Source organism: Salvelinus alpinus, chromosome 6 (assembly GCF_045679555.1).
Source record: "Salvelinus alpinus chromosome 6, SLU_Salpinus.1, whole genome shotgun sequence".
Lineage (NCBI taxonomy): Eukaryota > Metazoa > Chordata > Actinopteri > Salmoniformes > Salmonidae > Salvelinus > Salvelinus alpinus.
In genome coordinates, this window is record NC_092091.1 from 87625290 (window position 1) to 87637721 (window position 12432).

General features: G+C 41.4%; 1 protein-coding gene across 5 annotated transcripts in view; it reads right to left on the bottom strand.

Moving 5' to 3' along the window:
• Window positions 1-7556: 7556 nt before the first annotated feature.
• adgrl3.1 (adhesion G protein-coupled receptor L3.1) overlaps window positions 7557-12432 on the bottom strand; it is a 334415-nt gene continuing 329539 nt past the window's right edge. For all 5 annotated transcript variants that reach the window (XM_071408263.1, XM_071408262.1, XM_071408260.1 and 2 more), the window contains one exon: window positions 7557-12432. This exon is cut by the window's right edge and continues 1093 nt beyond it. The gene's annotated coding sequence lies outside the window, so the exon portion shown is untranslated.

Sequence of the window (12432 nt, forward strand, 5' to 3'; positions counted from 1 at the left end):
AGGAAGAGAGGGGGGAGAGAGAGAGCAAAACGCACATAGAAAGACAGAGAGAAGGGAGAGAGAGAGAAGGAAGAGAGGGGGGAGAGAGAGAGCAAGACGCACATAGAAAGACAGAGAGAAGGGAGAGAGAGAGAGAAAGAAGTGAGAGAGATAACACCGCCAGGCAGCACTAAGCGATCACAGCACTCCAGCAGGGATCTGACCCATATAACCCGCTGCTCGTTTAATCAGCCTGCTGGCGGAGCAGCGCAGAGCCCGGCCGCATCTCAATAGTGGCTTTCTACCTCCCTCTCCTTTGCTTTCCTCTCTATAGTTACCTCCCTTTAGTTTCCTCCTTTCGGTTTCCTCTCCTATAGTTTCCTCTCCTTTAGTTACCTCTCCTTTAGTTACCTCTCCTTTAGTGTCCTCTCCTTTAGTTTCCTCTCCTTTAGTTTCCTCTCCTTTAGTTTCCTCTCCTTTAGTTTCCTCTCCTTTAGTTACCTCTCCTTTAGTTTCCTCTCCTTTAGTTTCCTCTCCTTTAGTTTCCTCTCCTATAGTTTCCTCTCCTTTAGTTATCTCTCCTTTAGTTACCTCTCCTTTAGTTACCTCTCCTTTAGTGTCCTTTCCTATAGTTTCCTCTCCTTTAGTTCCCTCTCCTTTAGTTACCTCTCCTTTAGTGTCCTCTCCTGTAGTTACCTCTCCTTTAGTTCCCTCTCCTTTAGTGTCCTTTCCTATAGTTTCCTCTCCTTTAGTTATCTCTCCTTTAGTTCCTCTCCGTTAGTTTCCTCTCCTATAGTTTCCTCTCCTTTAGTTACCTCTCCTTTAGTTACCTCTCCTTTAGTTACCCCTCCTTTAGTTTCCTCTCCTGTAGTTTCCTCTCCTGTACTTACCTCCCTTTAGTGTCCTCTCCTGTAGTTTCCTCTCCTTTAGTTACCTCTCCTTCAGTTACCTCCCTTTACTTTCCTCTCCTTTAGTTACCTCTCCTATAGTTTCCTCTCCTTTAGTTTCCTCTCCTTTAGTTTCCTCTCCTTTAGTTACCTCCCTTTAGTGTCCTCTCCTGTAGTTACCTCTCCTTTAGTTACCTCCCTTTAGTTTCCTCCCTTTAGTTTCCTACCGTTAGTTTCCTACCGTTAGTTACCTCCCTTTAGTTACCTCCCTTTAGTTTCCTCCCTTTACTTTCCTACCATTAGTTTCCTACCGTTAGTTTCCTACCGTTAGTTTCCTCTCCTTTAGTTACCTTCCTTTAGTTTCCTACCGTTAGTTTCCTACCATTAGTTTCCTCTCCTTTAGTTACCTTCCTTTAGTGTCCTCTCCTGTAGTTACCGCTCCTTTAGTTACCTCCTTTTAGTTATCTCCCTTTAGTTTCCTCCCTTTAGTTTCCTACCGTTAGTTTCCTACCGTTAGTTTCCTACCGTTAGTTTCCTCTCCTTTAGTTACCTTCCTTTAGTTTCCTACCGTTAGTTTCCTACCATTAGTTTCCTCTCCTTTAGTTACCTTCCTTTAGTGTCCTCTCCTTTAGTTTCCTCTCTTTAGTTTCCTCTCCTTTAGTTTCCTCTCCTTTAGTTTCCTCCCTTTAGTTTCCTCTCCTTTAGTTACCTTCCTTTAGTGTCCTCTCCTGTAGTTACCGCTCCTTTAGTTACCTCCTTTTAGTAATCTCCCTTTAGTTTCCTCCCTTTAGTTTCCTACCGTTAGTTTCCTACCGTTAGTTTCCTACCGTTAGTTTCCTCTCCTTTAGTTACCTTCCTTTAGTTTCCTACCGTTAGTTTCCTACCATTAGTTTCCTCTCCTTTAGTTACCTTCCTTTAGTGTCCTCTCCTTTAGTTTCCTCTCCTTAGTTTCCTCTCCTTTAGTTTCCTCTCCTTTACTTTCCTCCCTTTAGTTTCCTCTCTTTAGTTTCCTACCGTTAGTTTCCTACCGTTAGTTTCCTCTCATTTAGTTACCTCTCCTTTAGTTTCCTTCCTTTATTTTACTCCCTTTAGTTTCCTCTCCTTTAGTTACCTCCCTTTAGTGTTACCTCCCTTTAGTGTCCTCTCCTTCAGTTACCTCCCCTTAGTTTCCTCTCCTTTAGTTTCCTCTCCTTTAGTTCCCTCTCCTTTAGTTGCCTCTCCTTTAGTGTCCTCTCCTTCAGTTACCTCCCCTTAGTTTCCTCTCCTTTAGTTTCCTCTCCTTTAGTTATCTCTCCTTTAGTTACCTCTCCTTTAGTTTCCTCTCCTATAGTTTCCTCTCCTTTAGTTATCTCTCCCTTAGTTACCTCTCCTTTAGTTACCTCTCCTTTAGTGTCCTTTCCTATAGTTTCCTCTCCTTTAGTTCCCTCTCCTTTAGTTACCTCTCCTTTAGTGTCCTCTCCTGTAGTTACCTCTCCTTTAGTTCCCTCTCCTTTAGTGTCCTTTCCTATAGTTTCCTCTCCTTTAGTTATCTCTCCTTTAGTTTCCTCTCCGTTAGTTTCCTCTCCTATAGTTTCCTCTCCTTTAGTTACCTCTCCTTTAGTTACCCCTCCTTTAGTTTCCTCTCCTGTAGTTTCCTCTCCTGTACTTACCTCCCTTTAGTGTCCTCTCCTGTAGTTTCCTCTCCTTTAGTTACCTCTCCTTCAGTTACCTCCCTTTACTTTCCTCTCCTTTAGTTACCTCTCCTATAGTTTCCTCTCCTTTAGTTTCCTCTCCTATAGTTTCCTCTCCTTTAGTTACCTCCCTTTAGTGTCCTCTCCTGTAGTTACCTCTCCTTTAGTTACCTCCCTTTAGTTTCCTCCCTTTAGTTTCCTACCGTTAGTTTCCTACCGTTAGTTACCTCCCTTTAGTTACCTCCCTTTAGTTTCCTCCCTTTACTTTCCTACCATTAGTTTCCTACCGTTAGTTTCCTACCGTTAGTTTCCTCTCCTTTAGTTACCTTCCTTTAGTTTCCTACCGTTAGTTTCCTACCATTAGTTACCTCTCCTTTAGTTACCTTCCTTTAGTGTCCTCTCCTGTAGTTACCGCTCCTTTAGTTACCTCCTTTTAGTTATCTCCCTTTAGTTTCCTCCCTTTAGTTTCCTACCGTTAGTTTCCTACCGTTAGTTTCCTACCGTTAGTTTCCTCTCCTTTAGTTACCTTCCTTTAGTTTCCTACTGTTAGTTTCCTACAATTAGTTTCCTCTCCTTTAGTTACCTTCCTTTAGTGTCCTCTCCTTTAGTTTCCTCTCTTTAGTTTCCTCTCCTTTAGTTTCCTCTCCTTTAGTTTCCTCCCTTTAGTTTCCTCTCCTTTAGTTACCTTCCTTTAGTGTCCTCTCCTGTAGTTACCGCTCCTTTAGTTACCTCCTTTTAGTAATCTCCCTTTAGTTTCCTCCCTTTAGTTTCCTACCGTTAGTTTCCTACCGTTAGTTTCCTACCGTTAGTTTCCTCTCCTTTAGTTACCTTCCTTTAGTTTCCTACCGTTAGTTTCCTACCATTAGTTTCCTCTCCTTTAGTTACCTTCCTTTAGTGTCCTCTCCTTTAGTTTCCTCTCTTTAGTTTCCTCTCCTTTAGTTTCCTCTCCTTTACTTTCCTCCCTTTAGTTTCCTCTCTTTAGTTTCCTACCGTTAGTTTCCTACCGTTAGTTTCCTCTCCTTTAGTTACCTCTCCTTTAGTTTCCTTCCTTTATTTTACTCCCTTTAGTTTCCTCTCCTTTAGTTACCTCCCTTTAGTGTTACCTCCCTTTAGTGTCCTCTCCTTCAGTTACCTCCCCTTAGTTTCCTCTCCTTTAGTTTCCTCTCCTTTAGTTCCCTCTCCTTTAGTTGCCTCTCCTTTAGTGTCCTCTCCTTCAGTTACCTCCCCTTAGTTTCCTCTCCTTTAGTTTCCTCTCCTTTAGTTTCCTCTCCTTTAGTTTCCTCTCCTTTAGTTACCTCCCTTTAGTGTTACCTCCCTTTAGTGTCCTCTCCTTCAGTTACCTCCCCTTAGTTTCCTCTCCTTTAGTTTCCTCTCCTTTAGTTTCCTCTCCTTTAGTTGCCTCTCTTTAGTGTTCTCTCCTTTAGTTATCTCTCTTTAGTTCCTCTCCTGTAGTTTCCTCTCCTTTAGTTTCCTCCCTTTAGTGCCTCTCCTTTAGTTACTTTCCTTTAGTTTCCTCTCCTGTAGTTTCCTCTCCTTTAGTTATCTCTCTTTAGTTCCTCTCCTGTAGTTACCTCTCCTGTACTTTCCTCTCCTGTAGTTTCCTCTCCTGTAGTTTCCTCTCCTTTAGTTATCTCTCTTTAGTTATCTCTCTTTAGTTACCTCTCCTGTAGTTTCCTCTCCTTTAGTTTCCTCTCCTGTAGTTTCCTCTCCTGTAGTTACCTCTCCTTTAGTTATCTCTCTTTAGTTTCCTCTCCTGTAGTTGCCTCTCCTGTAGTTTCCTCTCCTGTAGTTTCCTCTCCTTTAGTTATCTCTCTTTAGTTTCCTCTCCTGTAGTTCTCCTCTCCTTTAGTTTCCTCTCCTTTAGTGTCCTCTCCTTTAGTTATCTCTCTTTAGTTACCTCTCCTTCAGTTTCCTCTCCTGTAGTTTCTCTCCTTCAGTTTCCTCTCCTGTAGGTACCTCTCCTGTAGTTTCCTCTCCTGTAGTTTTCTCTCCTTTAGTTTCCTCTCCTTTAGTTATCTCTCTTTAGTTTCCTCTCCTGTAGTTTCCGCTCCTTTAGTTATCTCTCTTTAGTTTCCCCTCCTGTAGTTCCCTCTCCTTTAGTTTCCTCTCCTTTAGTTATCTCTCTTTAGTTTCCTCTCCTGTAGTTTCCTCTTCTTTAGTTTCCTCTCCTGTAGTTTCCGCTCCTTTAGTTATCTCTCTTTAGTGTCCCCTCCTGTAGTTTCCTCTCCTTTAGTTTCCTCTCCTTTAGTTATCTCTCTTTAGTTTCCTCTCCTGTAGTTTCCGCTCCTTTAGTTATCTCTCTTTAGTTTCCTCTCCTGTAGTTCCCTCTCCTTTAGTTTCCTCTCCTTTAGTTTCCTCTCTTTAGTTATCTCTCTTTAGTTTCATTACCTGTAGTTTCCTCTCCTTTAGTTGTCTCCCTTTAGCTTCCTCTCCTGTAGTTTCCTCCCTTTAGTTCCTCTCCTATAGTTTCCTCCCTTTAGGTCATCTCCTTTAGTTTCCTCTACTTTAGTTACCTCCCTTTAGTTTCCTCTCCTTTAGTTACCTCCCTTTAGTTGCCTCTCCTTTAGTTATCTCCCTTTAGTAGTTACCTCCCTTTAGGTCATCTCCTTTAGTTTCCTCTACTTTAGTTACCTCCCTTTAGTTTCCTCTCCTTTAGTTACCTCCCTTTAGTTGCCTCTCCTTTAGTTATCTCCCTTTAGTTTCCTCTCCTGTAGTTTCCTCCTTTTAGTCCCTCTCCTATAGTTTCCTCCCTTTAGTTCCTCTACCATAGTTTCCTCTCTTTAGTTACCTCCCTTTAGTGTCCTCTCTTAAGTTACCTCCCTTTAGGTCCTCTCCTTTAGTTTCCTCTCCTTTAGTTACCTCCCTTTAGTTGCCTCTCCTTTAGTTACCTCTCTTTAGTTCCTCTCCTTTAGTTATCTCTCTTTAGTTTCCTCTCCTGTAGTTTCCTCCCTTTAGTTCCTCTCCTATACTTTCCTCCCTTTAGTTGCCTCTCCCATAGTTTCCTCTCTTTAGTTACCTCCCTTTAGTTTCCTCTCCTAAGTTACCTCCCTTTAGGTCCTCTCCTTTAGTTTCCCCTCCTTTAGTTACCTCCCTTTAGTTTCCTCTCCTTTAGTTACTTCTCCTTTAGTTACCTCCCTTTAGTTTCCTCTCCTTCATCTGCACTTTCTTTTCATTTCCTTTCCTTCATCGTCATTAAATATGAACCTGATTTCTCCAATAATTTCCTGTCATTTCATTTCCTTTCCTTTCTGTTCCTTTCCTACCTTCCTCTCCTTGACTTCATCTGATCTTACATCGAAATAAGGGACAGGTGACATCTGAGTCCTGATTGACATCTGTCGTTCTGTTTCGTCTATATAGTAGTGATAACATTGTCAATCAAGGAGGAGAGGCACAGAGAGGTAACCACTCAATAGTCCCGAGTGGCTTCCTCATTTCCTTTCCTAATTTCCTTTCCTTTCTTTCATTTGATTTTCCTTCCTGTCCTTTAGATGCACTAAACTTGAAACTGTAGTGTAGTGGATCATGATAGGGTAAGACTATCAGACACACTGAAATGAGACATACTGAAAGGAGACACACTGAAAGGAGACATACTGAAAGGAGACACACTGAAAGGAGACATACTGAAAGGAGACATACTGAAAGGAGACACACTGAAAGGGGACATACTGAAAGGGGACATACTGAAAAGGGGACATACTGAAAAGGGGACATACTGAAAAGGGGACATACTGAAAGGGGACATACTGAAAGGGGACATACTGAACGTGGACATACTGAAAGGAGACATACTGAAAGGAGACATACTGAAAGGAGACATACTGAAAGGAGACATACTGAACGTGGACATACTGAAAGGAGACATACTGAAAGGAGACATACTGAAAGGAGACATACTGAAAGGGGACATACTGAAAGGAGACATACTGAAAGGAGACATACTGAAAGGAGACATACTGAAAGGAGACATACTGAAAGGAGACATACTGAAAGGGGACATACTGAAAGGAGACATACTGAAAGGAGACATACTGAAAAGGAGACATACTGAAAAGGGGACATACTGAAAGGAGACATACTGAAAAGGGACATACTGAAAGGAGACATACTGAAAGGAGACATACTGAAAGGGGACATACTGAAAGGAGACATACTGAAAGGGGACATACTGAAAGGCGACATACTGAAGGAGACATACTGAAAAGGAGACACACTGAAAAGGGGACATACTGAAAGGAGACATACTGAAAGGAGACATACTGAAAAGGGGACATACTGAAAGGAGACATACTGAAAGGAGACATACTGAAAGGGGACATACTGAAAGGAGACATACTGAAAGGAGACATACTGAAAGGAGACATACTGAAAGGAGACATACTGAAAGGGGACATACTGAAAAGGGGACATACTGAAAAGGAGACATACTGAAAGGAGACATACTGAAAAGGGGACATACTGAAAAGGGGACATACTGAAAGGAGACATACTGAAAGGAGACATACTGAAAGGGGACATACTGAAAGGAGACATACTGAAAGGAGACATACTGAAAGGAGACATACTGAAAGGGGACATACTGAAAGGAGACATACTGAAAAGGGGACATACTGAAAGGGGACATACCGAAAAGGGGACATACTGAACGGGGACATTTTGAGTCAGAGAATAAACCTGTATAACAATGGTGTGCAATACAAACCTGCTGGCTATGCTTTGTCATGTGATTTTCAAGCTTGCATTGGGCGCTGGTGTATAACACGAGCACTTTGTGTGCATAAAAGACCGGCACAGTGGTGGAATGACAAGCCCACAAAAATGTTTTCTGTGTTTGTTCTCAGCAACATAGTTTGCCTTTCAGCTCCATTAACAGTTTATATATATACGTCCCAAACCGTACCATATTCTTTCAATAGTACGCCACTTCTGCCCAGTGCACTGTGGGTCCCATTAAGAGTCAGGGTTGCCGTTTGACTAAAACTCACAGAAACAAATACAAATAAAACAGAAATCTATGTAATGAATCTTAATTCAGTCATTTATTTGTTGGTAAACAACTTTCACTGTTACAACGAATATTAGTTTAATGAGATCATTCAACATGGCACCCATACAAACTGAATAAATAATCGTCAATAATAAATTGTAATAATAGTTATAATGATCGTAATAATTTAAAAACTACCAGTGCTGATTTAATTATTCTCTCTCTCTGTCTCTCTCTCTCTCTGTCGGTCTGTCTCTCAAATTCAAATTCAAATTCAAGCTGCTTTATTGGCATGAAAAACATTGTGTCAATATTGCCAAAGCAACAATGTATACAATATACATTGTAATACAATTAAAACAATGACAAATAATAATATAGAATGGCAGTAAATAATAATACAAAATTAAATATAAAAAATGGTAACAGTCAATAGTCGAATGTAATGTATGGTGTAATGCACCACTACCACCACCACTATCATTAAACTGCTATCATTACCATTACCACCCATACCATTACTATTTGGAATGATAAACAACAATAATAATACTAATAACAATAACAGTAATAACAATAACAGTCATAATAAGTAAGTTACTGCTTACTATGCAGATGTTATTATTCAGTGTCCCTCAGGCTATGGCAGGCAAATACATATTTGGCTGCAAGAGGAGCCATTGCTCCTTCGCCCATGAGTATTTTTAGTTTTTCCTCTGGGTTTAATAAGTTAAAATTTGGAATAAATGTAGTCATTTCTGTGAATAATGAATCTCTTGGTGAGGAATATTTATCACAGTAAAGGAGAAAGTGCATCTCTGTTTCTACCTCCCCTGTCGTGCAGTGACCACATACACGCTCCTCTTTGGGTAGCCATGTCTTTTTATGTCTGCCGGTTTCTATTGCCAATCGGTGGTCACTCAGCCTGTACTTGGTAAGGATCTGTCTCTGCTTCGAATCTCTGACAGAGTAGAGATATTCAGCCAATTCATATTCTCTGTTTAGGGTCAGATAGCAATTTAGTCGGCTTTGGGATTTTGTTTTGTTTTTCCAATGTTGTAAATATGAGTCCTTTGATTGGTTCATGATTTTGTTTATTGGAATTCTTTCTTTTGAAGCAGTGCCGGTGTCAGCTTGGTTGGTTAGGTCCAACACCAGCTGACTGAGAGGGCTCGTTTCTGGGCTCAGTTCTTGAGTTTGAAGTGCTTTAAATTGCAGACTCGAATTTGGACTTGAATTTAGATGTAGCCAAAATTTTAATGATCTTTTCTGTATTTTCATTATTACTGGAAAGCGGCCCAATTCTGCCCTACATGCATTAGTTGGTGTATTTCTCTGGACTTGTAGGATTTTCCGACAGAATTCTGCATGTAGGGTTTCAATTGGATGTTTGTCCCACATTTTAAAGTCCAGTTTATTGAGTGGCCCCCAAACCTCACTTCCGTAAAGAGCTATTGGTAGGATTACACTGTCAAATATTTTGGTCCAAATTCTAATTGGGATGTTGATTTTGAATAATTTCATTTTTATTGCATACAATGCTCTGCGGGCTTTTTCTTTGAGTGCATTCACTGCCATATTAAAGTTTCCCGATGCAGATATGGTCAGACCAAGGTAGGTGTAATTTTTTGTGTGTTCAATTATGGTGTTGTTCAGGGTGAATTTATATTTGTGTTTCTGACATCTGTTTTGTTTTTGGAAAATCATGATTTTAGTTTTTGGGAAATTTACTGCCAGGGCCCAATTATGGCAATATTGCTCTAGAATATTAATGTTCTGTTGAAGACCTTCTTTGGTTGGTGATAGAAGTACCAAGTCATCAGCATATAGCAGGTATTTCACCTCTGTGTCAAATAGTGTGAGTCCTGGGGCTGGAGAATGGTCCAACATGTCTGCTAATTCATTGATATAAATGTTGAAAAGATTTGGACTCAAACTACAGCCTTGTCTCACACCTCGACATTGTGAAAAGAATTCTGTTCTTTGGTTTTTGATTTTTATTGCACACTTATTTTCTGTGTACATACATTTTATTAAGTCATACACCTTACCACCAAGCCCACTTTGTAGAATTTTGTAGAATAGCCCTTCGTGCCAAATAGAATCAAATGCTTTTTTAAAGTCAATAAAGCAAGCAAAGATTTTGCCCTCTTTTTTTTGGTGGACGTGTTTATTAATTAGTGTGTGTAAGGTGTATATATGGTCAGTAGTGCGATGGTTAGGGAGAAAGCCAATTTGACATTTAGTTATTACATTTTTTTCTTGAAGAAAGGTTTGGATTCTTGAATTCAAAATGCTACAGAAAACCTTTCCCAAGTTACTGTTTACACAAATTCCCCTGTAATTATTGGGGTCTGATTTGTCTCCACTTTTGTGGATAGGGGAGATGAGCCCCTGGTTCCAGACATCAGGGAAGCAGCCAGAAGTTAAAACCATGTTGAACAATTTAAAAGTCTCTCTCTGTCTCTCTCTCTCTGTCTGTCTCTCTCTCTGTCTGTCTCTCTCTCTGTCTCTCTCTCCCTGTCTCTCTGTCTTTCTCTCTCTCTGTCTATCTCTCTCTCTCTGTCGGTCTGTCTCTCTCTCTCTCTCTCTCTCTCTCTCTCTCTCTCTCTCTCTCTCTCTCTCTCTCTCTCTCTCTCTCTCTCTCTCTCTCTCTCTCTCTCTCTCTCTCTCTCTCTCTCTCTCTCTCCCTGTCTCTCTGTCTTTCTCTCTCTCTGTCTATCTCTCTCTGTCTATCTCTCTCTCTCTGTCGGTCTGTCTCTCTCTCTCTCTCTGTCTCTCTCTCCCTGTCTCTCTGTCTCTCTCCCTGTCTCTCTGTCTCTCTCCCAGTCTCTCTATCTCTCTCACTGTCTCTCTCTCTGCCCTGAAATCACAACTTCTTGTGATTCCAGTTTTATTTGTTTCTCTCTGGATACGTTCCTAACGGCAGTCTATTCCCTGTATAGTGACCTACTTTTGATTAGTGCCCTAATAAATGATGTGCACTATAAAGGGACTAGGTTGCCATTTGGAACGCAGGCTTTATAAACCCGTAAACAGATAAATAAACCATCTCTCTCTCTGTCTCTCTCGTCATCGGGGGTACAGTCCGTGGGATATACACGTTCAAGCTACACTTCAGAAAGCCTCTTCAATAAGTTAAACATTTTAGTTGGTCTCCACATTGGAACAGTGTAGTTTCATCTCCACTATAGAATCACGTCCTCTCTCTCACAGATAGGGACCCACCTTATATTGGAATAGCGGCATTTCCCTTTTGACGAGAACGGCTCAACCTAAAACCAACGTTTGTCAGATGTTTCTTTCTCAGATGTTTTCATGTCAACAGTTCAACCCATATCCCACGCTACCTGAGGGTGAACTTCCCCCCCATTACGTTTCACCTCAATATACAGGCTTCCTCTGTGTTGTTTGGGTTGTGTCAACAGGAGCTATGGAGAGTGTGTGTGTGTGTGTGTGTGGGGGGGGGGGTGTTCCATCTATACAGAATCTCTGGTTTCCATAGTAACCGTCTGAAGTCCCCCACACGACTTTGCCATATATCACTTTGTGTCCCCCCCCGTTGGTTCGCAAATATACACAGTGATTAACAAATATATAGATACGATTGGTTTCTCACAATAGAAGTGATGGAGATGTTTTGAGATAGAAAACGACCCAGGATGAAGCGCGTGTGTGTGTGTGTGTGTGTGTGTGTGTGTGTGTGTGTGTGTGTGTGTGTGTGTGTGTGGTGTGTGTGTGTGTGTGTGTGTGTGTGTGTGTGTGTGTGTGTGTGTGTGTGTGTGTGTGTGTGTGTAATGATCTCCATATGTCGTCAGGTAAGAAGCAGTGAGATCAGAGACAGGTTGTTCCTGTAACAGGTGTGATTGGCTGAACAGGAGTTACGGCGGCAGGACAGAACACCACGTCTTTACCAGTAACAGTCCCAACGGTACAAAATAAAAGCAGAAACGTGAAGGAATCCAGTCAGTCATAAAGCCACACCATCTATATTCTGTACAACACATATAAATCCTCTAACTACCCTGTCATCTGTAGCCATGGTTACAGAAGAAAATAAATAAAAAACGACCAGAAATAAAAACAAGGGGGGTGAAAAATGCATCTGTTTCAGTTGATTTTTAAAATCCTTCATCTTTTGTCTAGTTTCCTACTCAGGGAACCGTCTAGAACATGGAACAGTGAAAGTTCAGTTGAGTCTGTACACCTTGCAGGAACAGGAATGTAACTCGCCATCCCGTTTCAGTTCAGTTCATCAGACAGGAGGACGAGACGGTTGTAAAACAAAACAGAGTTCCTCTAAACTACCCTGTCGTCTGTAGCCATGGTTACAGTGTTGACAACAACATGTCGTCTAATAAAATAGTTATGTGAAGGGGGGGGGGCGGGGTTTATCATACACACTCTACTGATTGGCAGGTCAGGTAGTAGAAGAACAAGGAGAAGCCTGGTGATTGGCTAGATTCTTTTGACCAGTGTCCAGGGCTTGGAAGAGTAGTCTGATGTTTTGGACGGTGAAAAAGACTAAGCTAGGATCTGCTACAGGTCCATGGTAGGATGTGTCTGGGCTACGGTCCAGGGGAGTCTATCAAGACAGGTTAAATGACAGATCCTTCCCTACATTCCTCCTCCTTCAGGTACTAGTTCATATTTCCGTTCCTGAAGAATATTCACAAAAAACCTCCTTAGTTTCGAAGCCACCCAGTTTAGTTCGTTCTGGTCTAAATTACAATCCATCTCTATCCAATCGAATTGCCCTCATCTCCCTTCCGGCCAATGATAGCTCAGTATCATCCCTATTGTCACTAACCACAGGAAAGAATCAGGAAGCGGGTCCGTTCAACCAGGCCTTCATTGGTCAGCGCCAACTGTCAATCAATCATCAACATATAACTATTCTGGGAGG